This window comes from Gorilla gorilla, chromosome 11 (assembly GCF_029281585.2).
Source record: "Gorilla gorilla gorilla isolate KB3781 chromosome 11, NHGRI_mGorGor1-v2.1_pri, whole genome shotgun sequence".
NCBI lineage: Eukaryota > Metazoa > Chordata > Mammalia > Primates > Hominidae > Gorilla > Gorilla gorilla.
In genome coordinates, this window is record NC_073235.2 from 137,663,874 (window position 1) to 137,689,933 (window position 26,060).

General features: G+C 51.0%; 1 protein-coding gene across 1 annotated transcript in view; it reads left to right on the top strand.

Annotated features, from left to right (window-relative positions):
* The window catches only part of SH3BP4 (SH3 domain binding protein 4), a 104,356-nt gene that overhangs the window by 17,919 nt on the left and 60,377 nt on the right, over positions 1–26,060 (top strand). The window lies entirely within an intron of this gene.

A 26,060-nucleotide genomic window follows, 5' to 3' on the forward strand; every position in this document is an offset into this window, starting at 1 on the left:
CTCTCACACACTCGCTGTTTCTCTCACACACACACACACTCACACACACACTGTCACACACTCACACACATTTACGTACACACACTCTCGCTCACACACTCACACTCTCACACACTCCCACATACACACACTCGCTGTCACACACACACACACAGTCACTCTCACACACTCACAAATACACTCACACACTCTCACACTCATACACACTGTCACTCTCACACTCACAAATACACTCACACACACTCACACTCTTACACACACACTCTCACACTCACTCACACTCCCCCTTTGTTTCTAGAGCGCTTCTGCTTTAGTTGTAGCCGTGTTGGTCAGAACTCAAAACATTTGGGAACGCTGATGCCGAAGGACTGGCCGGATGGAATCTTAAATGTAGAGAAGCCTTAACCCCTCTGTAAACCTTGGCAGGACTTCTCCTTCTGTGCATCAGAATCAACTGTGAAGGTTAAAGATACTGCTCAGGTCCTTCCCCTAGAGATTCCATTGGCCTGGAGCTGGGACCTCTGGCTTTTTAATTTTAAAAGCATCCTAGGTGACTCGATAGGCCCAACTGGGATTGAAAATGAGCAGTTTAGACAGTTACCTCCTTTGGAATACGTGTCTTGAGTGGTATCATTTCTGAGATCATGGTTTTACAAAACTTCGGGTGTGCATAACTCTTTTTATTGTAGGAATAATAAAAGCCTTTGTAGTCATTCCAAACATTACAGACACATAGAAAGTGAACAGTGAGTCACCGTCCTTTCCTGGAGCGCCTTCCCTCGGGGCGCCCGCCTTGCATTCCGCCGCTAATTCCAGCTAATTGGGGTGCACTCTTCAGCTGACTTCTGTTGCGTAGGTTTCCATGTCTGTATTCCCAGATGGGATTTATGTGTCGTTTTCTTTTTTGTTTATTAGCGCTGGGGATCAGGATCACTTTTTGCCTCGTAAAAGCAATTGGAGAGAGGGCTGACTTTTTTTTTTAACTGCTTTGGAGTTGTTCTGTAGGTTATCAGGCCCAAATTGAAAGAAGGTAGATGTGGTGATGGCTGCAGCGTGAGTTACCGGACACAAATTTCTTCAGAGACTACATGAAGACAACAAAATAGGCTACTCATTATGGCCTTCCCCCACTGCCTTTAAAAAAATTCTAAAATTGTGGTAAAAGACATAATATAAATGTTATCATCTTAACCATCTGGAGCATACAGTTCAGTTGCCTTAGTGTTGTGCAGCAGAATCTTCACACCTTTTTCATCTTGCAGAATGAAAATTCTGTCCCCGTTTCCTCCTCCCCCAGCTCTTGGCACCCACCATTCCACTTTCTGTTGCTATGAATTTGATTACTACAGGTACCTCGCATAGGTGGAATCATACAATATTTGTCTTTTTGTGATTGGTATGTTTCACTTAGCATAGTGTCTTCAAGGTTCATCCATGCTGTGGCCTATCATGTTACAGTTGAAGGCTGCATAATATTCCATTATATGTATATGTTATATTTTATTTATCCATTCATCTGTCCATGGACATTTGAGTTGTACCTCATGGCTATTGCGAATAATGCTGCCGGGAACCTGGGTGTGCAGATATCTCTTCGAGACCCTGCTCTCAGCTCTTTTGGGTATATTCCCAGAGGTGGAATTGCTGGATTATATGGTAATTCTATTTTTAATTTTTTGAGGAACTTCCATATTGTTTTCCGTAGCAGTCACTCCATTTGGCATTTCCGTCGACAGTGTACAAGGGTTCCGGTTCCTTCACATCCTCACCAGCGTTTGTTATTTTCTGGTTTTTTGACAGTAGCCGTCTCAGCAGGTGTGTGGTGGTCTCTCACAGTGTTTTTGATTTGCATCTCTCTGATGACTCATGATGTTGGCCAGCTTCCCTTCCTTAAACTGCATTTATTAACTTAAATTTTCTGTAAAGTTTTCCTTTTTCTTTTTTTCTTTTCTTTTTTTTTGAGACGGAGTCTCGCTCTGTCGCTAGGCTGGAGTGCAGTGGCGTGATTTTGGCTCACTGCAACCTCTGCCTCCCGGGTTCAAGCGATTCTCCTGCCTCCGCCTCCAGAGTAGCTGAGACTACAGGCGTGTGCCACCATGCCCAGCTAATTTTTGTATTTTTAGTAGAGACGGGGTTTCACCATGTTGGCCAGGATGGTCTCCATCTCTTGACCTCATGATCCACCCGTCTCAGCCTCCCAAAGTGCTGGGATTACAGGTGTGAGCCACCGTGCCTGGCCTTTTTTTTTTTTTGAGACAGTGTCTCAATCTGTCGCCCAGGCTGGAGGGCAGTGGCGCCATCTTGGCTCACTGCAACCTCTGCCTCCTGGGTTCAGGTGATTCTCATGCCTCAGCCTCCTGAGTAGCTGGGATTATAGGCACGCACCACCATGCCTGGCTAATTTTTGTATTTTTTTAGTAGAGACAGGGCTTTGCCATGTGGCCAGGCTGGTCTCGGACCCCTGACCTCAGGTAATCCACCTGCCTAGGCTTCCCAAAGTGCTGGGAAGCATGGTGGCTCATACCTGTAATCCCTTCAGTTTTTTTGTATTTTTTCTTTTTTTTTGGTAGAGATGGAGGAGGGAGGAGGGAAGCTGAGGCAGGAGGATCGCTTGAGCCCATCATTCTGAGACCAGCATGGGCAACATAGTGAAACCCTGTCTCTACAAAAAAATACAAAAAATTAGCTGGGCATGGTGGCATGCACCTGTAGTCCCAGCTACTGGGGAGACTGAGGCAGGAGGATGGCTGAGCCCAGGAGGTGAAGCCTGCAGTGAACTGTGATCATGCTGCTGCACTCCAGCCTGGGTACAGAGCAAGACCTTATTAAAAAAAAAAAAATTAAAGCTCAAGTGAATTGTTTTAGATAGTGTGTGTTTTCTTTCATTGCATGTTTGCTTGGGGAGCTTATTTCTGAACAGACTGCAGAGAGAAGTTCCTTCCGTGGAAAGTGGGAACAAGCCTTTTTCCCGGCTTCACTCTTCCAAAGCCACCTTTACCTTCGCAGATTGTTGAGAGTGAATGTAGTTGAAGTATGCTGTGTTGAAAAACACGTGCAGAACACAGACATCACCGCAGACCTGAGGGCTGAGACTCAAGCCTCCTGGTGACTCTAAAGTATGGCCAGCCATTGTCCTTTTGTCTGTTGGTGAGTCACATGTGTATCATAGAAGATGTAGAAAATAGAGCCTCGGAAAGAAATTAAAAATCACCTGACTTCCCTTAAGTCCATTACTGTGAGCTAAATCACAGAGACATTCTTTTTAGATGGGGTCATTTGTGTTCGTATCTGCACCCTGCTTCCTTCACTGGGTGGGTTCACTGGCAGTGCTGACGTCGCCCACACACCATCCACCTGTGAGCCATCCCTGGCGGGAGGTGGAAGGCCATCTTCTGGGGAAATTATTTTCAGTGCTGTTTCGTGATCCCTCGCTGATGGAACACAGTGGTTCACCTACCCCTGTGCCCTCCCGGTTTTAACATTTCCCTTCCAATCTTCCTTGCTAAGATTGGCATCTTTGCAGCATTTCTAAGCAGTATGTACAGCCTCACTTTGAAGAAGTCATTCCAGTGCTCTGTCCTGAAATCAAGTCATCGAGGATTTGTTGACCACTTCTTATGCAGGAGGCACCAGTCCCAAAGCAATTTGACTTTCTGAGGCAGTCGTATGCAATACGTACCCCCCTGAACAGACAGTACCTGCCCTTTCTCACTTAATTCAGCTGTAGGCTCCCAGAAGCCCTTCTATGTAAAGCCTGGATTTTTTCTTTTTAGGCACGGTCTTGCTCTGTTGCCCAGGCTGGAGTGGAGGGCACAAGGATGAGTGACTTCTGGGCTCAAGGGATCCTCCTGCCTCAGCCTCCTGAGTAGCTGGGCCCACAGGCGTGTGCCACCACACCCAGCTAAGTTTTACAACTGTTTTTGTAGAGAGTTCCCTATGTCGCCCAGGCTAGTCTCAAACTCCTGGGGTCAAGGGATCCTCCTGCCTCAGCTTCCCAAAGTGCCGGGACTATAGATGTGAGCCACTGCACCTGGCCAAGCCTGGATTTTTGGGGGGCTGTGAGGCTGCACTGCCAACATGAGCCAGTCTCCAAGTGCTCCGGGTCTAGTAAGTCAACAGGGGAGGCTTTCAGAACTCAGCAGCTCCTCACTGGCTCTGGGAAAACTCATTTAGCGATTTGTGAAGGACCTGGCGCAGTGGCTCACCCCTGTAATCCCAGCACTTTGGGAGGCCGAGGCAGGTGGATCACCTGAGGTCAGGAGTTCGAGACCAGCCTGGCCAACGTGGTGAAGCCCCATCTCTAATAAAAATACAAAATTAGCCAGGCATGGTGGCGCACACCTGTAATCCCAACTACTCAGGAGGCTGAAGCAGGAGAATCACTTGAACCCGGGAGGCTGGGGTTGCAGTGAGCCAAGATCGCGCTATTGCACTCCAGCCTGAGCAAAGAGCGAAACTCTGTTTAAAAAAAAAAAAAAAAAAAAGAGAGAAAGAGAGATTTGTGAAGGTCATGAGCTCCAGCCCATTTCACTGCTCCATAAAATGCTACGTTGGTGAAATGGGCGGGATGAGTTGCTCTGTGGACATGCAGCTCTGGAGCTAACAGGAGTATCCTGCATCCCACCACAGGATGTGCTGAGTCCACTCGGAAGCCCAGAAAAAGCCTCTGTGTTTAGCCCTTCAGTTTCTTGCCTTAGTGTTAGGCTGGCGCGGGCCTTCTGGTGCTCAGGGCCCCCGTTCCCTGGTCGCATTTTACACTAACAAGGGCTTCATGCAGCCCGCGGCCCAGGGCGTTCACAAGCTCTCTTAGCTCCGAAAAATCGAGGGGTTCCTTGCCAGCTTCTCTGGCTCCTCTCTGCCTCCTCTTTGTTCCCTGGCTGGTGTTGGGGTGCTTTCTGGACAAGGGTGAGGGGAGGGGAAGGAATCTGAGTCAGTCAGTGTGCCCACACTGGGGGTGCTGCAGGTCGCGTTTCACCCTGGCACGCCCTGCCTGCCCCGTGACATGTGGCGATTTGTGATGGGGATCATAATAAAACTTAGCCTGATTAGAGGCATGTGGGAAGCATGCCCAGCACACGTCTCAGTCCCGTCCCTCGGAGCAGGCCAAGCTCGGGCGGCAGGCAGCTGCCTTGCAATTCTCGGAGTTTCAGGAACTGGACAGGGGAAGGTTGGCTTGCGATGTATTTCTCTGGGTTTGTTTGGTGCCGGGATTGAGTATTTCTGGTGGAGACAGTTGTTGGAGAGCTCCCGGGGAGACAGGCATTTTGTGGTTGGTTGCATTGTTATCCCACAGGGAATTGGTTTCTTGCCTCCAGGAAATGGCAGTAACATCGGGGACAGCAGCAGTTGCAGGACGACAGACGTGTCACTGAGGGTGCAGGGTGCTATGGCTGGAGCTGCTGCTGTTCTCCCTTTCACTGGTGGAGAAGCCAGGCCTGGCGAGGTGCAGGCACTTGCTGAGGTCACAGCAGCCAGACTGGAGCCCAGAACTCTGTCTGCACCTAAGCACAGTGTCTCTTACCTCCAGCATCTGAGTCCCATCGTCTAATATGGCTTTAACCTCAGGATCGGGCCTAATTCTAGAATCCTACCTGCGAGACAAGCACTGTAAGTGGCTTCATTTCATATATGGGGAAACTGAGGCACCGAGCAGTTCGCTCAAGCTTTGAGGGTCAAAAATTGAATGAAAGTTGTTTGAGCCTGGGCGCCGTGGTTCATGTCTGTAATCCCAGCACTTCAGGAGACTGAAACAGGAGGATTCCTTGAGTCCAGGAGTTCAAATCCAGCCTGAGCAACATGGTGAAACCCCGTCTCTGCAAAAAACATGAAAATTAGCTGGGCATGGTGATGCATGCCTGTAGACTCAGCTACCCGGGAGGCTGAGGTGGGAAGATCACCTGAGCCCAGGAGATTGAGGCTGCAGTGAGCTGCAGTCATGCCATTGTACTCCAGCCTGGGCAACACAGCAAGACCCTCTCTCAAAACAATAAAAAATAAATAAAAGTAGTTTGACCAGAAACATTCAACCTTAGCTTCCCTCTAACCTCCAGTGGCTTCCCCACTTCTCTGCTTAAAAGAAGCTATTTCTTTTCTCCAGCCTCAGCTTCCTGTCTCGTCAGCCCCATAGAAACTGAGCTCTCCAAATTGAACGAGGACCCCAGAACACGGGAGTCTGTGCCGAGTTTGGCGCCAGGGATGATGTGTGTGGTTGTATCTTCTAGGGACAGGGGCCCTGGCTTTCATCTAGTGACCCCTGTGGAGGACTCCTGCGGATTCCCCATCTACCCATGAAGAGCGGCTCCTGCGGGGCGGCCCGGGTTACCCCAGCAGCAGCCCACCTGGCCAGGTTTGAAGGGCTTGGGCAGGACAGGTGGTATCTGGGCCCTTCTCCTAAAAATTGCCTTTTTATAAATGCAGGCCAGGCTGTCACCTTTATTTATTTATTCATTCAGTCACTTAGATTTTAAACTTGTGTTGACCTTATAGTCAACTGATAGTTCTCAGTAGTTGTTAGATCCTTATGGGGTGACAGGGCAGGTGTGTACCAGGTTAAGGTCTCTCTTGCATTTTGTGGGTGGCTGCCTGCAGTTAAGCAGGGCTACCGTCTCTCGGCCCGGGGCTTCTTGTTTCATGATAAGTACAGAAGCCGATGTTTACCCGCCTCTGGTAGCGGACATAGGGGCATCTCTGAGCAGAGAGCAAGCAGGGGCCTGCGGAAGGGGTTAAGAGGGGCTGGGCAGGTGACCAAGGTCACCATGGCAGGGATAAGTCACGCTGATGGCATTGTGTGGTGAGAAGGACACTTGCCTCTGGTCTTCCTCTCAGTAACACACAACCCAGTCTAACTGGGAGAAAAACATAAGACAAACCCCAGCTGAGGGGCGTCTTACAGAATACCTAACCAGGCCTCCTCTACTGTCAAGGTCACCCAAAACACACAATGTCTGGGGAGATGCCCTAGACAAGAGGAGCTTAAAGAGACACGACACCTAATGTCATGTGGTGATCTGGATGGGATCCTAGAACAGAAAAAAGGACCTCAGGGACAAACATAGGAGACCCGGATGAAGGACAGGCTTTATTGTTTGATGATAGTGCACCGACCTCCATTGTGACAAAGGTGCCGTCCTCCTGTAAGACACTCACAGGGAAGCCGGGTGGCGGGAGGCCTGTGGGAATTCTCTGTATTATCTCCACGACTTTTCTATGAATTTAAATCTATCCTAAAAGAAAAAGCTTATTTAAGAAAATAGGTAAGAGTGGTTAGGAAGGCTCGTTGGAGGCTGGGGTTCCAGGCCTGACCCTCTGCACCCATGTCTGCTTCAGGCAGGTGACACTGGGCACCTCCTGCCGGGGAGAAGCTCAGGGTCCCCATTTCCTGGCCGGGAACTTCCCTTTCCTACAGACCCTCGCTTGGTGCGCCATGGCAGCTGGGCCCAGGCCTCCCAGTTGGGCCGAGGGCCATCTGTTTTCCCAACAGCACATCCTTTGTTCTCTCCAGCCCAGACGTGTAGAGGTGAGCCACCCTCCTGGCCAGTGAGGAGCTTCTAAACACGGAGGCAGATCAGCTTTTTGCCGAGTGAACTTGAGAACCGGAGCAGAGCTGCAGGGACAATGGTGCATTATTAAACTGCTCTGAAACTCAGAGCCTAGAGCACCCGGCTCTGGGGTGATTGGCAGGTGTTGGACCTGTGGCCGTGGCGCCAGCCCCTACTAATCCCATTAGCGACTTAGGGGTGAGTGGATGGAAAACAGGATGAGAGTGTCTCTCCCCCAAAGAGGGCTGGTTCAAGTATGAATATTCACAGCCACACCGAGGCACCTGCTCCTTAGATGTTTTTTTTGCTTATGCAGTTAGTGCACAGAGTGAGCCCTGCGCTGGGAAAGACACGCACACGCATATGCACACACATGGGCACACACACGCAGACCCTGAGACCCTGCACTTGAGTTTCTAGTCTTAAGCAAGAAGGGTGTCACTGAGGTTGTGTCCTGCAGCTGCTAGTGGCAACTGTCTGTCCCACTTGGATGGTCTGTTTCTATTTTATTTTATTTTTTACTTTTTTTGAGACAGAGTTTGGCTCTTGTTGGCCAGGCTGGAGTGCAGTGGCGCCATCTCTGCTCACTGCAACCTCTGTCTCCTGGGTTTAAGCAATTCTCCTGCCTCAGCCTCCCGAGTAGCTGGGATTACAGGCATGAGCCACTATGCCGGCTAATTTTTGTATTTTTTAGTAGAGAAGGGGTTTTACCATGTTGGCCAGGCTGGAATCGAACTCCCGACCTCAGGTGATCCGCCTGCCTCAGCCTCCCAAAGTGCTGGGATTACAGGCGTGAGCCACCATGCTGGCAGTCTGTTTCTATTTTGGCATTTCCTCACTGCACCTGGAGAAGAGCTTCATTCATTCATTCATCCATTCATTCATTCATTCAACAAGTACCTGACAGCCTGTACAGCAGTGGTGCCAGGTGAGGAGGGTGGGTAAAAATGCAGGGTCCCCCTCACTGCAGTCACTGTGGGACCAGGTACTCTTTTCCTGCGCCCCACACCGCCCCAAGGCCCCACTGGTCATCCGTCCAGCACTCTGTGCTCGCTGACTGGTGCGGTGAACTCTCCTGCTGGGCTCCTTTCCTGCTGCAGGTGCCGCATCTCTTTCTTAAGCCTGTGTAGAAAGTTCTTTTGTCCGGGTGACATTGGCATGATTGAATCAGTGCCAGAGCCAAACAGGATGTGGTTCTGGGCGACTCCCAACTTCCAGCAAATCCGTGGTTGTTTTCAGTTACCTTAAGAGGGACAACTGAAACAGAGACAAGCACCCCAACAGTAGGGTGCTTCGAGGTCCTGGAGGGGAGCCCTGGCCCTGTGGAGAGAGACCGAGTCGTGCAGCATCCGTGGCCTGCATTTGAAACTGAAGGGCAAGAAGCTGGTGAGATCTGAGAGTCATGCCGCGGCGCGGAGGAACAGGCTGAACCTCTGGAGGAACGGCTCTACCTCCAGGTCAGGCTGGAGGCTTTTGCATTTGGTTTGGCGAGGAGAGACAGCAGGATTTCTGGGTGCTGGACATGCTTCTGGGTCAGAGCTGGTGCGTTTCTTTGCAGGGCAAGGTGGACAGGAGGCGGGGATGCCGGGGAGGCATCTGCTGCATTTCTTGAGGTTTCACAGGGTGCAGAGCCCCTGTCCTCACTGTTCCGTGGGGTGCCAAGGGAGCAAGCCATGTGGTCCCTGAACTTTGAGTAGATACAGGTAATATTTGAAAATATTTGGGAATGTTTACACAATCACAAAAACAATGAACACTTGTGTAGCCACTACTCAGGCCAAGAAATGGAACTTAACTTTGAAATTCCCTTTGCCCCTCCCAATCCCAGCTTCCAGCTCCCGATCCTCTCCCCTTCCTGCAAAAATGTGTTTATCAGATAAACCTGAAGCATTTAAGGGAGTCCCTGTCCTGAATTTCGCAGTTGTCATTCTCTGCTGTTTTTTAGTTTTATCACATGCGGTTGTGTTTCTAAGCAACATCATTTGTTTTTGTTTTTAACTTTTATATACATGGAGTCATGCAGTATCTTTTGTGGCTGGCAGACTCTGAGATGGCCTTCAGTGATCCACACCTCCTGGTGTTCATATCCTGTGAAGTCCCCTCCCTTTGGCGTGAGCCGAGCTAGCAACTTGCTTCTAACCAGTAGGATGCATCCAAGTTGATGCTGTGCCTTCCTCCCGTGATTACGTTATGTGGGCTTAGAACTTCTTCCTTGACAACAGATGGTCTCCCCTGCTGGCTGTGGTGGAGCAGGCTGCCATATAGAGAGGCCATGTGGCAAGGAACTGAGGGTGGCCTCCCCCGGCAGCCAGCATGCAGTTGAAGCCTCAGTCCCATGGCCACGAGGAACTGGATGCTACAACAAGCAGGTGACCCTGGAGGACCCCTCCCCAGTCTAGCCTTGAGATGAGACCCCAGCCTGGGCCGAGACTTTGATGGCAGCTCTGTGAGAGGCCCTGAAGAAGAGAGTCTCTTCTTCACCAGTTAAGCCACATCTGGATTCCTGACCTACAGAAACTGTGCGATAATAGAAGTCTGTTGTTTGGGGCGATTTGTTACACAGCATTAGGTAGCTAATACATAGTCTTGCAAGAGTTCCTTTTTTGGCTGAGCATTATGTTCTTGAGGTTCATCTGTGTTGATATCTGTAGTTGTAGTTATCTGTTTTCATTACTATGTGCCTTTCCCCTGTAAGTAGTCTCCCCCTTATCTGCAGGGGATACAGGGCCCCCAGAAGGTGCCTGAAACTTCAGATAGTACCAAACCCTATATGTACTATTTATTTTTTCCTATGTATACATGCCTATGATAAAGTTTAGTTTGTAAATTAGGCACACTGAGAGATGAACAATAATGAATAATAAAATAGAACAATTATAGCACTATATTGTAATAAAAGTTGTGTGAATGTGTTTTCTCCCTGCCAGAATATCTTATTGTACTGTAGCACCTGTTTTGGGACCACAGTTGGCCAGGGGTAACTGAAACCATGGAAACTTGGGGTGAGGGGGGACTGCTGTATGTTAATGCCTTAGCTTAATTATTCTTTCTGCTCCTGAAGGACAATAGGTTGTTTACAGCCTTTGCTATCAAAAACCACACTTGCTGTGAAGGTCTTTGTACATGACTTCCAGCTCAGCGTGCAAATGTTTATCTAGGGAGTGCGGCTGGGCCTTGGCTGCCAGTCCAGCTCCACTTCCCACAGCAGCCTTCAGGTTCGCCCAGGCTCCTCCGCATGCTCCCCTCCCTCAATATTGTCCGCCTTTTTTTCACTTGGGGGGATGGTCTGATGGGTGTGAGATGGTATCTGAGTGTTTTTATGTTCTGCCAGAAGCTAATGTTCACTGACCATTCTGATTTCCTCCCGTGCGGAAATCCTTTTTGTGGTTTTTGCCCGTTTTTCTTACTGAATTGTAGGAGTGCTTTTTGTTTTTGTTTTTTTGAGACAGGGTCTCACTGTGTCGCCCAGGCTGGAGTGCAGTGGCGCACAAGCTCTGCCCACTGCAACCTCTGCCTCCTGGGTAGCTGGGATTACAGCCTTGTGCCACCAGGCCTGGCTAATTGTAGGAGTGCTTTGAATTTTCTGGAAAATAAGCCTCTCTTAGTTACGAGCATTGCAGACACTGCATCCCAGTTTGTCCCTTGCCCTCATGGGCTTTTAAAATCAAATCAGGCACAATTCTGAATTTTTCTGTCCCGGGAGGATAATTTGCAGAATTACACTTTTGCGGCATTCCTAGTCCTGGCCTGTGTGTCCTGGTCTTTGGGTCATGGACTGGTGCCTGTGGACTCGGCCCCTGTTTATCGCTCTTGCTTGATGCTGCCTTCCTGAGGTGGAGACTGCTGGGCTCTGTTCCCGTCTGTGGCTCACCCTCTAGTCTGGGAGTGCTTTCCTGTTCAGATAGCTCATTCCAGCCTCTTAGTCACTTTGGAGAGCCTCGTTCAGTGACTCAGCACGGGACCTGGAGCCCAGGGACCCCTCACAGCCAGGCCAGTGCGCACTTGGAATCTGCAGTTTGTCTTAGGCCCCTGAAGGTGATTGCTTGACCGCAGAGGAATGCACGGGTCTGGGGAGAATTTGCCCAGCGTGTTTAGAAGGAATGCATTCCTGGAGAAAGTTAAAATTAGAAAAAGCTGCTACATTTCCTGCCATTCAGTCGCAGTTGGCTGGTGTTTGTTTGCACAAGGATTCTTTGGTAACAATCTGTAGTCGGTTTCTGGCGGAATGTGAGGTGAAGTCACGATTTTCGGGATGGAGGTGAGCGGTTTCCACCGGGATCTTTATTGTGGGAGTGACTGCTTTGTTTTCCGAGTTGTTGCAGAATCATACCGGAATGGAAAAATATTACCGAAACAATCCCTTGTTGATAGTTAGCAAGAAGATTATTTTATTTATTCTAGAAAACAGCTCTTTAGTGGGAAGCACATATCGTGGAGCGCATCTCTTTGTAAGCTCGGCTGCCATTTTCCCGTCCCCACCTCCTTCCTGGGTGGCCACCTCTGATGTCGCCTCCTGAGGCTGGGCTTTTTGGGAAACTCCCTCTGACTGGCACAGGCAGTGGGGTCCAGGTTGAGCAAATACAAATGCAGAATACCCGGGTCCATTTGAATATCTGGGGTGATGTACACTAAAACATTATTAGTTGTGCACCTGAAAATTCGATGTAACCGGGTGTTCTGGGTTTTGTCTAGAGACCTCTCCCGGCCCAGCTACACTTTGAAGCCCCCTCTGTCCTGGTCTCTGGTGGTGCCTGGGCCTCTCCCAGCTGAGCTGGGCATCGCTGGCACCAGGCGGGCTATTGGCACCAGTGGGCACACCTGTGGCTTTGCAGGGTTTTGTCCACTTCTGTGTTGGTGCCCTCCTCCTGCTGGTGCTGGGCTGGGGTCGTGTGCCCACTTTATGGAGGCGGAATGGAGAGGCCGGAGGGTTACCAGCCTGTCCAGTAGTGTGCAGCTCGTAAATGGAACTCTTAGTCTGTAGGTTTCAAAGCCCAGCAGCTGGAGGGCACAGGAGAAATTAAACCATCTTCTTCCCTGGGGAGCAAAAAAAGATGGTCAGAAACTCACGCACAGGGAGGAGGTGCTGTGGGACTGAGAGTCTGGGTGGCAGGTGGGCTATCCCCGAGACCTGGGAACACAGGCTGCGGGGAAGCCTCAGTGTGGGGCTTGAGGGAGAGGCAGTTTTTGCACAGGCAGGGAGGGGACCAAGGAGGCATTCCCTAGTCACAGGGGCAGTGGGCAAATGGGAGGAGGTGGGATATGTATAGGGGAGTTTGAGGGTGGGGCCGCTGACCTGGCTGGAGTGACCAGTGGATGCCATGGAGTCTGTCCACGTGGGGTAGGGCAAACTGCAGAGAACCCCGAAATGGGGCAGGGAAGCCTGGCTCCAAGGGAGGAAGGGGCAGGAAGGAGCAGGGCACCCTGTGCTCTTGAGCCGGGGATAATACAATGATGGTGAGGCAGTGGGGCTGTAAATTTGGTGGAGAGATGCAGCTGAGACCAGCGGGGAGGTGGTGGATCGGTGGACCTGAGACCAAACTGTCGATTACAGGTGCTTGGGAAGCTTCCTTTTCTGTTCAGGCAGCAGGTGCTATTGATGCAGCTGCTGCTGAGCACTAGTGCAGGCCTAGGGGCTGGTGGGGATACAGAAGTGAGCAGGACAGGTGGGTTCCTGCCCGCAGGCCATACAGGCCAACTTGCCAAACACCCGGATGCCAATTCCCCAGGGCACTCCACACAGCCCGTTCAAGGTGCTTCTTGTTCTTGTCCACAGATTTGTGCTTGAGAAGCTCTGAGTTCCCGTCTGTCCACCTGCATTGGCGTATGGGTACTCTATAAATCATCCATCCATTCAAACATTGGCTGACTGCACCTGCTATGTTCCAGGTTGTTCCTGGTGAACAGGACAAAGTCCTTGCATTCATGGAGCCTGTTCTGGTGGGAGAAAAAGGAGAGAAGTAAATGATAGATACAAGAATGTCAAAAGCGGTGGACGAGACCAGGGGAGGGAGTGGGCAGCAATGGTGTGCTTGTGTTTTTGATACGGTGTGGTCAGCTGAGTAATCTCTTCCACAAAAAACATATTTCTATCCTAATGCTCAGAACCTGTAGGTGTTACCTTATTTGGCAAAAGGGACTTTGCAGGTGTGATTCATTGAAGGCTGTTGAGATGGTGAGATACCCTGGATTACCCAGATGGACCCTAAATGTTATCACGAGTCTTTTAAGAGGGAGATGGAGATCTTACCACAGCAGGAGGCCCTGGAATGGTGGGAGCAGAAACTGGAGTCCCGAGCTTTGAAGATGGAGGAGGGGCCCTGAGCCAGGAATCCAGGCAGCCATGGGATGCAGGAAAGGGCAGGGCCACAGAAGCAGCTCGCCCCTTCGGAGCCTCCAGAAGGCACTGGCCCTGACGTCAGCCCAGTGGGCCTGGTTTCAGATTTCCGGCCTCCAGAACTGTTGGAGAGTCAATGTGTGTTTTAAGCCACTAAGTTTGTGGTGATTTGTTACAACATCGATAGGAAAGTCATGCAGGGTTCTGCGGCTTTGAGGGAGTTAGGTTTGAGCAGAGCCGTCTGAGGTTGGGGCTGGGCTTCCCTGCTGACACGTGGGCTGGGGCCACACAGAGCCTGAACCAGGATCCAGGCCTAGCTAAGGGTCAGGAATCCCTGCTCTGGCAGTTGTCCTCAGCCTGGAAGTGACCCACAGTGCATATACATGTGTATGAGTTTTTGTTTGTTTGTTTGTTTGGTGCGGGGCAGGGTCTCATTCTGTCTCCAGGCTGGAGTGCAGTGGTGCAATCATGGCTCACTGCAACCTCGACCTCTGGGCTCAAGTGATCCTCCCACCCCAGCCTCCCGAGTAGCTGGGACTGCAGGCACACATCACCATGCGTAGCTGATTTTTTTTTTTTTAACTTTTTGTAGAGACGAAGTCTTGCTGTATTGCCCGGGCTGGTCTCAAACTCCTGGGCTCAAGCAATCCCCCTGCTTTGGCTGTCCAAGGTGTAGAAATTACAGGCATGAGCCACTAAGCCCTGTCCTTTTCAATGTAAAAATGTCAGATGAGGAATCAATCCCCTTTGCTGAGTATAAGTGTATCTTATTGACAGAAGAAAATATTTGCTTGGCTTTCTAAATTGGGAATTTCTAACAATCCGTAACAGCCCACTGGCTTTGACCAGAACCGACTGAGTGCTCAGGACCAGAACAGACCGAGTGCTCAGTTACATCACTCAGCTGAGTGCCTGTGTCGTGGACAGAAAACCCAGTGGTCTAGCACCATTTACCATCTGTCCTGGTTTACAACCCCTGAAAGCAGAGCCTGAGACAAGGACTTGGGTGCTGATGTTTTCGGGGAGATGACTGGTCCCAGCAGTCCATCCAAATAGAAGAGGGTGAGAAGAGGGAAGAGGAAAAGCTAATCGGGGGTCAGCTACTGAGCTAGTGGCCACTGTTAACCAACTATTAGGGCTCCATCATGCTGGAGACGCATTTGAGGAGCCATGAGACTATGCGCTAGAATTGTCTTTCTGGAGGCCAGGAGGCGGGGGCGTCGACCCCAGGGCAGCCCCGGGGGCTATATGTCTGCAGCGCATCCTCCATCCTGCAGGCTGACCCGGGCTTGGGGCTGTGGTGTGCTGGGATAGCGGAGCACCTGCAGATCACAACCCCCATTTGGAGAATATCTTGACAGCGCAGCAACAGAGTAGTGAGTGTACAAAGATCTACTATAGCTGGCCTTCCACTTCCACGAAGTCCTCACTTTGTGGCTGTCCCCTGGGAGTCATAAGAAAGGCACATAGTTTAGCTCCATCCACCAAGACTTGAGTCACCTGCCAACATCTGCCTTAATGACTTCACAGACAGTCAGTGTGGCGGAAGCTGTTTAGAAGAATATGGGAGAAAGTCAAAAGTGTGCATGAATGAAGGGGAATGAAGTGGGAAAATGCATCTCACCTGCACACACATTTTTGACTCTTGTGCACAAGCATTTTTGACCCTCTGTGCACAGCTGTTTTTGACTCTTGTGCATAAGCATTTTTGACCCAATGCACACAGTCGTTTTTCACTCTGCGCACAGGTGTTTTTGACCCTCTGTGTGCAGTCATTTTGACTCTCCGCGCACAGGTATTTTTGACCCTCTGCGCGCAGATATTTTTGACTCTCTGCACACAGGTGTTTTGACTGTCTGTTTGTAGCATCCTCCCTTGATGTATGTTCGGGTGAAGCAGCCCTCGATGCACACCTATGAACTCAGGGACTGTGCGCAGGTGAACCAGCATGTGACACACGCCTACGAGCTCAAGGAGCACGGTGCAGGTGAACCAGCCTGTGACACAAGCCTACGAGCTCAAGGAGCACGGTGCAGGTGAACCAGCCTGTGACACACGCCTACGAGCTCAAGGAGCACGATGCAGGTGAACCAGCCTGTGACACATGCCTACGAAGCTCAAGGAGCATGGTGCAGGTGAACCAGCCCTTGATATACGCCTATGAGCTCAGGGTCCATGTGCAGGTGAACCAGCCCTTGACACACACATAGAACAGGGACCATGTTCAGGTGAACCAGCCCTTGATATACACCTATGAGCTCAAGGACCATGTGCAGGTGAACCAGCCCTTGATATACACCTATGAGAACAGGGACCATGTGCAGGTGAACCAACCCTTGATATACACCTATGAGAACAGAGACCACAGTGAAGGTGAACCAGCCTCTGACACTCATCTACGAGAACAGGGACCATGTGCAGGTGAACCAGCCCTTGATATACACCTGTGAGCTCAGGGTCCATGTGCAGGTGAACCAGCCCTCGATATATACCTATGAGCTCAGGGTCCGTGTACAGGTGAACCAGCCCTTGATATACACCTATGAGCTCAGGGTCCCTGTGCAGGTGAACCAGCCCTTGACACACATCTATGAGAACAGGGACCATTTGCAGGTGAACCAGCCCTTGATATACACCTGTGAGCTCAGGGTCCATGTGCAGGTGAACCAGCCCTCGATATACACCTATGAGAACAGGGACCATGTGCAGGTGAACCAGCCCTTAATATACACCTATGAGCTTAGGGTCCATGTGCAGGTGAACCAGCCCTCCACTCACATCTATGAGCACAGAGACCACGGTGCAGGCGTTATCTCTCTTATTCCTGAGGAGGCCCAGTCGTTCCCTCCCTACCCTGAGTTGAGGAGGAAGGATAAGACTTAACTGTGGTCCCAGCATTTAGTGGCAGAGCCAGGATTTGAGTCCATATTTAAATAAGGTCCAAGTCTTCAACATACTGATGTTTCCCAGATATTTTCAGCCTCCTAAAGGTTTATTAGGGGGACAAAACTCTTTCAAGACTCCATCACAAACATTCTTAGTCTGATTCAGGCAGGAATGTTAACTTCTACTTTTAAAGACTTGTGATTTTATAACCTGCCATGGGAAAAGGAAATGCAGGATTGGAGCCTGGTCTGGAATCTTACACCCTCACTTATCCACGTCCTGTCTTACTGCAGCCTGTGTGGTCTTGGGATTGTTCTGTTTGTGTTTGTCGTTACTCTGCATATCATGGCTGGTGGCTTTGGGTTAGGATCCCAGCTTTTCACTTCCTGATCTCGGGTGAGTCTTTGAAACCTGGTCAGCCTCAGTTCTCTTATCTGCTAAATGATGGCATGATGATACCTGTCTGGTCTACCTCATAGGGTTGTGAAAAGCGACCGAGAGGCCAGATGGGAAAGTATGTTATCAACTAGGATACATTATGCTAATGATTTTATTTTATTTTTTTTGTGATGAAGTTTCACTCTTGTTGTCCAGGCTGGAGTGCAATGGCTCAATCTTGGCTTACTGCAACCTCAGCCCCCCAAGTAGCTGGGATTACAGGCATGTGCCTCCATGCCCGGCTAATTTTTTGTATTTAGTAGAGATGAGGTTTCATCATGTTGGTCAGGCTGGTCTCTAACTCTTGACCTCAAGGGATCCACCCGTCTCGGTCTCCCAAATTGCTCGGATTACAGGCATGAGCCACCCCGCCCGGCCTGCTAATGGTTTTCAGAGGTAGCATCAACATCAGCTGGGAGCATGTTAGAAATGCACATTCTCAGGCCCACCCCAGACCTACAGAATCAGAAACTGAGCGTTGTTGGGCCCAGCAACCTGTGTTGTAATCAGCCCTCCAGGTAATTCCAGTGAATGCTGGTGTTTGAGAACTACTGCCTTAGTCACAGAATTTCACGGGTGTTGTATGCAATTTCTACTATGTATTTGGCACTCAGTGTCTGGTATGTTTCAAAGAAAAAAGAAAAAAGACAGGGTCCCTGCCCTCAACATGGTCTACAGGCTGGAAGAAAAATTAAAGCAAGAGAAACCCACATGAACTGGATGTACGGTAGAGCCCCATGTTACAGTTGAGGAAAACGAGGCCCAGGAAAGATGAGTCATTTAGCAAAGGTCGTGGAGCTGGTGTGAGAAACGTGAACCCACACGTTTGACTCATGACAATCTCCAGACCCTTCATTCCCCAGGCCGCCTCCCCCCAACATGGGTGGCTCATGGTGTCCCCCTACTTATTCATGCGAGAGAGTTCCGAGGTCAGAATCAAAGCCTAGGACGCCTTCCTTGAGACGCTCTCCTTGGCTCGCTTTTAGGTGGTGATTTTCGAAACCTTGGATTAAAACCTTCACCCCCCACAGCCACGGTAGAGTCCAGAATGATGAACTAGATCTTGTGAGGCTCCAGAAGTGATTGGTCAGTGAGCTGAAAAAGTCAAAGTCTAGAAGAATCATTAAAAATACAAGGAAAAGCCGAGTGTGCGTGGGTCTTCCAGTCTTTCTGTTGGGTGCAGGTCTTTTCTGAGTGTGGGTTTGGCCATGGTGTCTCCTGTGTGACCCACATGCATGATGATGTCATTGATTTCCAGTCCAAGATGGCGCCATGACACAGGGACACTGGTGAAGCCATCCATGCCCAGAGTTCTCCTAGAGTTGACTGCATTTTCCTCAGGTGTTTAATGTCATTTAGCTTGCCAGCCACATTTTTTTTTCTTTGAGTCAGAGTCTCACTCTGTCGCCCAGGCTGGAGTGCGATGGTGTAATCCCAGCTCACTGCATCCTTCGCCTTCCGGGTTCAAGCAGTTCTCCTGCCTCAGCCTCCCAAGTAGCTGGGAGCCCACCACCACGCCTGGCTAATTTTTTGTATTTTTAGTAGAGACGGAGTTTCACCGTGTTAGCCAGGATAGTCTCGATCTCCTGACCTTATGATCTGCCTACCTTGGCCTCCCAAAGTGCTGGGATTACAGGCGTTAGCCACCACGCCCGGCCCGCCAGCTACATTTTTAAGTGATTCACCTTTAGCGAGTCTTTCTGAAACATTCCACTTGAATTGCCAAGGGAGCTGCCCTTGTCTCACCCCTGGCCATCAGTTTATGTAGTAATTAAATATGTAAAATTTCCACAACAAGGACCCCAGCTCCAGCCAGGGGAGCAGAGCCCAAAGGGGAATGAGAAAGTGGTCTTCCGGCCACACAGGTATAGTGGGCCCTGTGTCTCATTGTCGTCCCGTCTTCATACTCAAAGGCAGGGGGCCTCCGCCTCCTCCACCGCCCTGCCAGGGAGGAAGGGCGTTCGGAGAAGGCAGCCACTTGGTGCTGCGCGGGTGCCAGGAGGAGCTCACGGTGTGTAGGGGGGACGCATGAACAGGTGAACAAAGCCGTTGTGGGTGCTGGGTGGGTGGTTGTCTCAACGCCCCTCCTCCATTTTTATGCTTAGTATTCATTCTAGGTTTAACACAGGAGAGAGGAAGGTTATATCCCATTCCTTATCACATTCTCTGTAAAATTGGAAATTTTATGTAATTACAGGAAAGGTAAGTGAAGCAGTTCTGTGTTCTGCATAAGAAAATGTAACGTCCATCAGGTGAGATTTCAGGCCCTCTCACTTGGCTGCTTCATCCATCTGTTGCCCAAATACGTTGTCAGTGTGTAAGTTTTAATAGTGTTGATTTTGATAGCATGAAGTATAAAGGCTTTTGTCCGTCTATCAGAGTGTCGCTTTCTCAGTTCTGTAAATTGGTTGTCTCGGAGTGGAATGATCTACCCTCATAGAGAATGAAAAACCTGGGGTTGGGTCCATGGCCAGGCCGTGAAGTCTCTGTGTAGTCTTGGACGTGCTGTGCATGAGGACTGATTGTGCGAACCCGAAGCTGGAGGAGGATGGCGTCACTGTGCTGCCAGAGTGGGGCCAGAGATGCCTCCCCTCTTTGTGAGGTTGGAGCCACCTCTAGAAAGAAACCTTGAAATGGATGTTGGGCCCGTTCCCGTCTCCCTTTCTGACCACACCTACGTCTGCTTTTCTTTCCTTCCCTCTTGCCATCTCCTACCCTAGCTGGTCTCTTGGCAAACACTCCTGGCATGCAGCCATGTACCCGGGTGAATGCCCACTTCCGTTTGGCCTGAGCCTACATCCCGCCTGGCCCTTTGCCCACTGCGTAAGTAGGAAGGGTAGAGAACAGGGCTTGGCACACTTTTCTCTGTAAAAAGCCAGAGAGTAAATATTTTCCGCCTTGTGGGCCATGAGGTCTGTGTCACAGCTACACTGTTTTGGTTGCACAGAAGAGCTATTGATAAACTGGTGGGGCTGGGCTCTGTGCAACTTAGGTAAGGATACTGCGACTTAAATTTCCTATCATTTTCACGTCGTGAAATATTACTCTTTTTATTTTCCCCCCAACTGTTTAAAAATAGAAAGACATTCTTTGTTCATGGGCCATACAAAGATAGGTGGCCAGGTTGGATTTGGCCAGCGAGCTGTAGTTTGCCTCTGGTTTGGACAAGAATTTTCAGGGTGAACACCCCTCATCCAAAAATTTGAAATCCAAAATGCTGCAAACTCTGAAACTTTTTCAGCACTGACATGATGCCACAACTGGAAAATTTCTCACCTAATCTCACATGACAGGTTGCAGTCAAAACTCCAGAACAAAATTATGTAAAATGTTATATAAAATCACCTTTGGACTATGTGTATAAGGTACGGATGAAACATAAATGAATTTAGTGTTTAGACTGGGGTCCCATCTGCAAGATATCTCATTGTGTATGTGCAGATGTTCCAAAATCTGAAATCCAAAGCACTTCTGGTCCCAGGGATTTTGGATAAATGGTACTCAGTGTGTATTTAGTTCTACTTTGTAGTTTGGTTCTACTGACTGGCTCTGATGTATGGTGGTGGGTGAGGCTGGAGCGACCCCAGTCATCCAGCTGTCGGGGATGCAGGCTGTAGAGGTTCCTCTGGCCGATGGCTCCATTGATGTCCACTGTGGAGGCTTAAAAAATCTAAGAAATAGGCTTACACGTTTTCCAATTTACTCAACACCAGCCTAACATTGCTTCACCTCAACCCTTCAAGAATGTGTCCCATAGCTAAGTGGGTTGGACTTTTGGGCCCATACCTGAAGTTGTTGGAACAAAATTAGTTTTGTGTGTTCCTGCATATTCCCTGGGAACTCATGCGGGTCTGGCCCTGAAAGACTCAGCTCTGCAGTGTGGACCAGCTCTTGGTGTGGTCAGCACAGGCCAGCCTGTAGGTTGAGTTGGGTGAAGAGTTCACGGAGCATTTTCAGATCTGTCACTCCCTCAGCAACCTCTGAGATGGGCAGAGCCGTGAGAATTCCTTTTCCCAATTTGCAGATGAAGACTCTGAGGTCTGATGAATTACTTTGACGGGGCTATTGTCAATGAACCACAAACTGCTGGGTGGTTTGCACAGTGGAAAGGGATTGTCTTACAGGTCAGGAGGCTGGAAGTCCAAGATGAGTGTCAGCAGGGCCGGTTCCTTCTGAGGCTGAGGGAGAATCAGTTCCAGCCCTTTCTCCCTTAGCATCTGGGGGTTTGCAGGTAGCTGTTGGCTTGTAGAAGCCTCACCCCCCATCTTAGTCATCCTGTCACCTGTCCCTCTCTGTGTGCATGTCTGTTGAAACTCCCCCCTTTTATAAAGTCACTGGGTCATATTGGATTGGGGCCCACCCTGGTAATCTCACTTTAGCTTGATTGCACCTTGAACACTCTGTCTCCAAATAAGGTCACTTTCTGAGGTACTGGTGATGCATACAAATTTAGGGGGTGCAATTCCATCTATACCATTGGGAAATGGGGTGAATAGCTGTCTTGGTGACTGTCCTGGAATGAGGATTTAGGATACGATGGTCATCTCTGTGTGTGAATATAGCTTCCTGTCTGGATGTGGTAGGGTGAGGACCATGAGCCTCATATCACTTATCCACTCGCCCTCCCAGACCCACTGAGGTGGGATGAACTCTGCAGATTTGTCATCAGCTGAGACTGTCAACCATTGTTAAAACAGCTACTCAGATGGACAGAGTGACATAACTGCCCTTCTCTCTGCACCGTGGGAGAAGACACTTGTGTTTTGAGCTGCTGAAAACAACAGAATCTTGTCTTCTTGGCATTGTGGTTTTTGGAGATTTGCCCCAAATCATGGTTAATGACAACACTGATGTTTCTTGAAACAACCGGAGAATAAGGCATCCTCTAGACTTTATGCTAATTCCATCTACCCACGCTAAACTATGTGGTTTTCTTGGGGCCCCTGAAGACTGACGGGTCCACACTGGTGTCTGGTGGTGCCCACAGGAGAACAGTGCTTGACTGAAAGATCGTACCCCCCTCTTCTCAGCAAGGTGGTCCTTGTCCAGAGACCTTGGGCCTCTGGAGAGGTTGATCAGGAGTTGGGGAGGTGGAAAGGGGCCAGCGGTCTTGTCCACTGAATCCATCGACTGGGACCTCCCGGACATGACGAGCCAGATTCTCTCCTCCCTCCACTCCAGCACTGAGGGGCTAGTGGTGCCACATGTGCACCTGTCCCCGCCCAGGGTCCAGTTCTGGCGTCTCTGAGCCCCCTGTCAGGGCAGCTGGGTCCTCCCATACTTAGGCATGAGGTATGAGTTTACCCAATCATCCCTCTGTCCAGGGAGCCTGTCGGGCTCAGCTTCAGGACCACAAGGCTGTTAAGTAAAGATGCTGCCTAAAGAACCTGCCAGAAGGAAAGCTCCAGAGGGCTTGCAGGGCCCTTATCCAAAAATGTGAAAATAATCAGTGCTGAAAGCCACAGTGACGGAGGGTGTTGTCAGCGCAGCCTCTCTTTAAATAGAGAAAGGAGCACGGCAGCTTTTTGGAGTTGGGGCGAGGTGGCATCTGGAGTTTCCAGCGAAGATTTATTTTGTGCCTTGGGGGGCAGGAGCTGGGCAGCCTGGGGAGGGCTGGGCAGCAGCGAGGATGGCGAGGCTGAGGCCCTGGGCCACATGCAGGTCGTTTTCTTCGGGGTGGCTGGAGGGCGGCTCTCCAGGCAGCTCCATGGCCTCAGTAGCCCCCATGACCAAGTGGAGTGGAGTGAGCTGGGGGAGGAGTGTCACAAGGAGGAAGGCATTGTGGGCCCCTGGAGATGGATGCGTTCCTGCCATGTAGCTCTGGGTCTGGAGCCCCTGGAGATGGACGCATTCCTGCTGCGTGGCTCTAGGTCTGGAGCCCCTGGAGATGGACACGTTCCTGCTGTGTGGCTCTGGGTCTGGGCAGCACCTGGAGATGGACGCATGCCTGCCGTGTGGCTCTGGGTCTGGAGCCCCTGGAGATGGACGCATTCCTGCTGCGTGGCTCTGGGTCTGGAGCCCCTGGAGATGGACGCATTCCTGCTGCGTGGCTCTAGGTCTGGAGCCCCTGGAGATGGACAGGTTCCTGCTGCGTGGCTCTGGGTCTGGGCAGCACCTGGAGATGGACGCATTCCTGCCGTGTGGCTCTGGGTCTGGAGCCCCTGGAGATGGACGCATTCCTGCTGCTTGGCTCTGGATCTGGAGCCCCTGGAGATGGACGCATTCCTGCTGCGTGGCTCTGGATCTGGAGCCCCTGGAGATGGACGCATTCCTGCTGCGTGGCTCTGGGTCTGGGCAGCACCTGGAGATGGATGCGTTCCTGCCATGTGGCTCTGGGTCTGGGCAGCACCTGGAGATGGACGCATTCCTGCCGTGTGGCTCTGCATCAGGAGCCCCTGGAGATGGACATGTTCCTGCTGCGTGGCTCTGGGTCTGGGCAGCACCTGGAGATGGACGCATTCCTGCCGTGTGGCTCTGGGTCTGGAGCCCCTGGAGATGGACGCATTCCTGCTGCGTGGCTCTGGGTCTGGAGACCCTGGAGATGGACGCATTCCTGCTGCGTGGCTCTGGGTCTGGGCAGCACCTGGAGATGGATGCGTTCCTGCCATGTGGCTCTGGGTCTGGGCAGCACCTGGAGATGGACGCATTCCTGCCGTGTGGCTCTGCATCAGGAGCCCCTAGAGATGGACACATTCCTGCCGTGTGGCTCTGGGTCTGGGCAGCACCTGGAGATGGACGCGTTCCTGCCGCGTGGCTGTGGGTCTGGAGCCCCTGGAGATGGACGCATTCCTGCCACGTGGCTCTGGGTCTGGGCAGCACCTGGAGATGGATGTGCTCCTGCCATGTGGGCTCTGGGTCTGGGCAGCACCTGGCAGGCTTTGGGGTAGGCCTTGCCCACAGCCTGGGAGGCTGGGGAGTTCCTGTGAAGGGAGCTGGGTCCTTCTGGGGAGCGCCCGGTGGGGCTTGTTGTCCCTGCCTTGGGCTTGTCTCAGGAAGTGCCCCCGGCAGAGTGAGGAGGCTGAGATGAGCCCCGGGGGTCGGTTTCTCGAAGCCCCCGTCAGAGCTGATGTTCGGGCCACACGTTCTCTTGGGGTGATCCGTTCTGTGTCACTGGACTCGCCCCCCCCCCCATTTCCTCACTGGCCCAGTAGTAACTGCGGCCACTGGAGGCGGGTCCCTACTGAGGCTGTTCCCATCTGTCCTTTATGACGGCTTGCGATGGACCCGCCTGATGAAGGGGCCCAGTAGTGCTGGTGCCTGCCTAGAATTCAGGATGGAGATTCCGAGAACCCTGACCACGGCATAGGGGCTTGGGGTACAAAGGAAAGAAGAGGCACTAGGTTCTCAGAGATGCTGGTGCAGTGGCTTTTAGAATCAGAAAGAAAAAATGGGAAATGCACGCTCACGGTAGAGGAAGTGGGAGAAGTTGCGGAAGTCTGAAAAAGGCAGGGACACATACCATGAAGCCAGCCTCATTCGTAGTTTCACTTCCCCCAGGTTTTTTTCAGTGCCCTTTTATTTCTTTTAAGATGATGAGATTTTCAACTGTTCTGTCTTGACATGACTCTTTGGAGAACGAGTACTTTGAGAGACATTCTGAAGAGCTCTGAGCAACATGGTAGACCCATTTCAAAGGAGAGGGATGGACGGATGGCGGCGTCCTGCCTTCTCTGCCGAGAACGGGGCCGCCTTGTGATTCCTGTCCAGAAAATCAGCCTGGGTGCAGGTGGCTGTGTTGGAGCTGTGGTGGCACCTGCAGTCCCGCCTGTCTCTTCCCACCCTTTGTTTTTGTCTTCTCTGGTTTCAGATCTTTTGTGTTTGTGCATATATTTTGTCACATTGTTGCAGCCTTTTTCGTAGCGTTCATTGATTCTTTTCATTTTGCCTGTGTGATTTTGCACATCGCTTGTACCCTTAGAAGGTCCGTGTCTACGTAGAGATCAACTATACAACCAGATTTTCTATTACCTATTGGGCGGTTTCCTTTCCTCCCTCCCTCTTCCCCTCCACACCCTTCTATTGATCTGGAATTCATTTTGTCTTTGGGTGTGAGTTGAAGCCCTGAAGGGGGGGGATCTGTGCTCTGAACACCAGCCAGTTGTCCTAGCATCACAGGGAATGATTCTTTCCTTCTTGGGTGATTGTGACGCTCCTTTTAATTGCATGTTAAATATTTACGTGGATGGAGGTCTGTTCTGGGCTGTCTGGTTCCTGCGGAGGATGAGTGGCCATGATTGAGGGAAGGTGTCCAGAAGGAAGTTCCCACTCCTTCTTTCACAGTCTGATGAGGTCCTGGATTCCTCTGAAGGCCCCAGGGCCCACTCTGTTATTCCTGTGGAGGAAGTCAGCCTGAGGGGGAGGGCGTCGTGGTGGCACCTGCAGTTCCGTCTGTCGCATTGATGTAGGCTGGTTCTGCTCTCAAAGGCGCCGGCTCTGTAGTGATGTCAGCGCCGTGTGACTTGAGGAGGAGACCCCACTGCTGCGGTGTGTCTGGGGTTCATCTTCAGGGCGCAGCTGATAAGATGCTTCTGTTGCGCTCACAATGCCAGTCATTGCAGCAGAAGTAATGGCAGGTGACGGGAGACTCAGTGTTGGGGTGAGAAAAGGCACAATAAGCTATTGTCACAGGCAGGGCTCCCTGTGAAGTGGAACGTGACACAGAGGCCACTGGGCAGGACGTTTAGGTTTGCTGGGGAGCACAGCAGCAGGGGAAGAGGACAGTGAGGCTGGGATGCAGCCTCCATGCAGCCTGTCGCTTTCTCCACAGGAGCTCTGGCCTGGGCCGGACTGCCGAGTCACCCTGATTCAGGAGTAGGGTGAGGGGCAGGCTTTGTTACCCCGCGCTGGTCACTGGCCTGGTCATT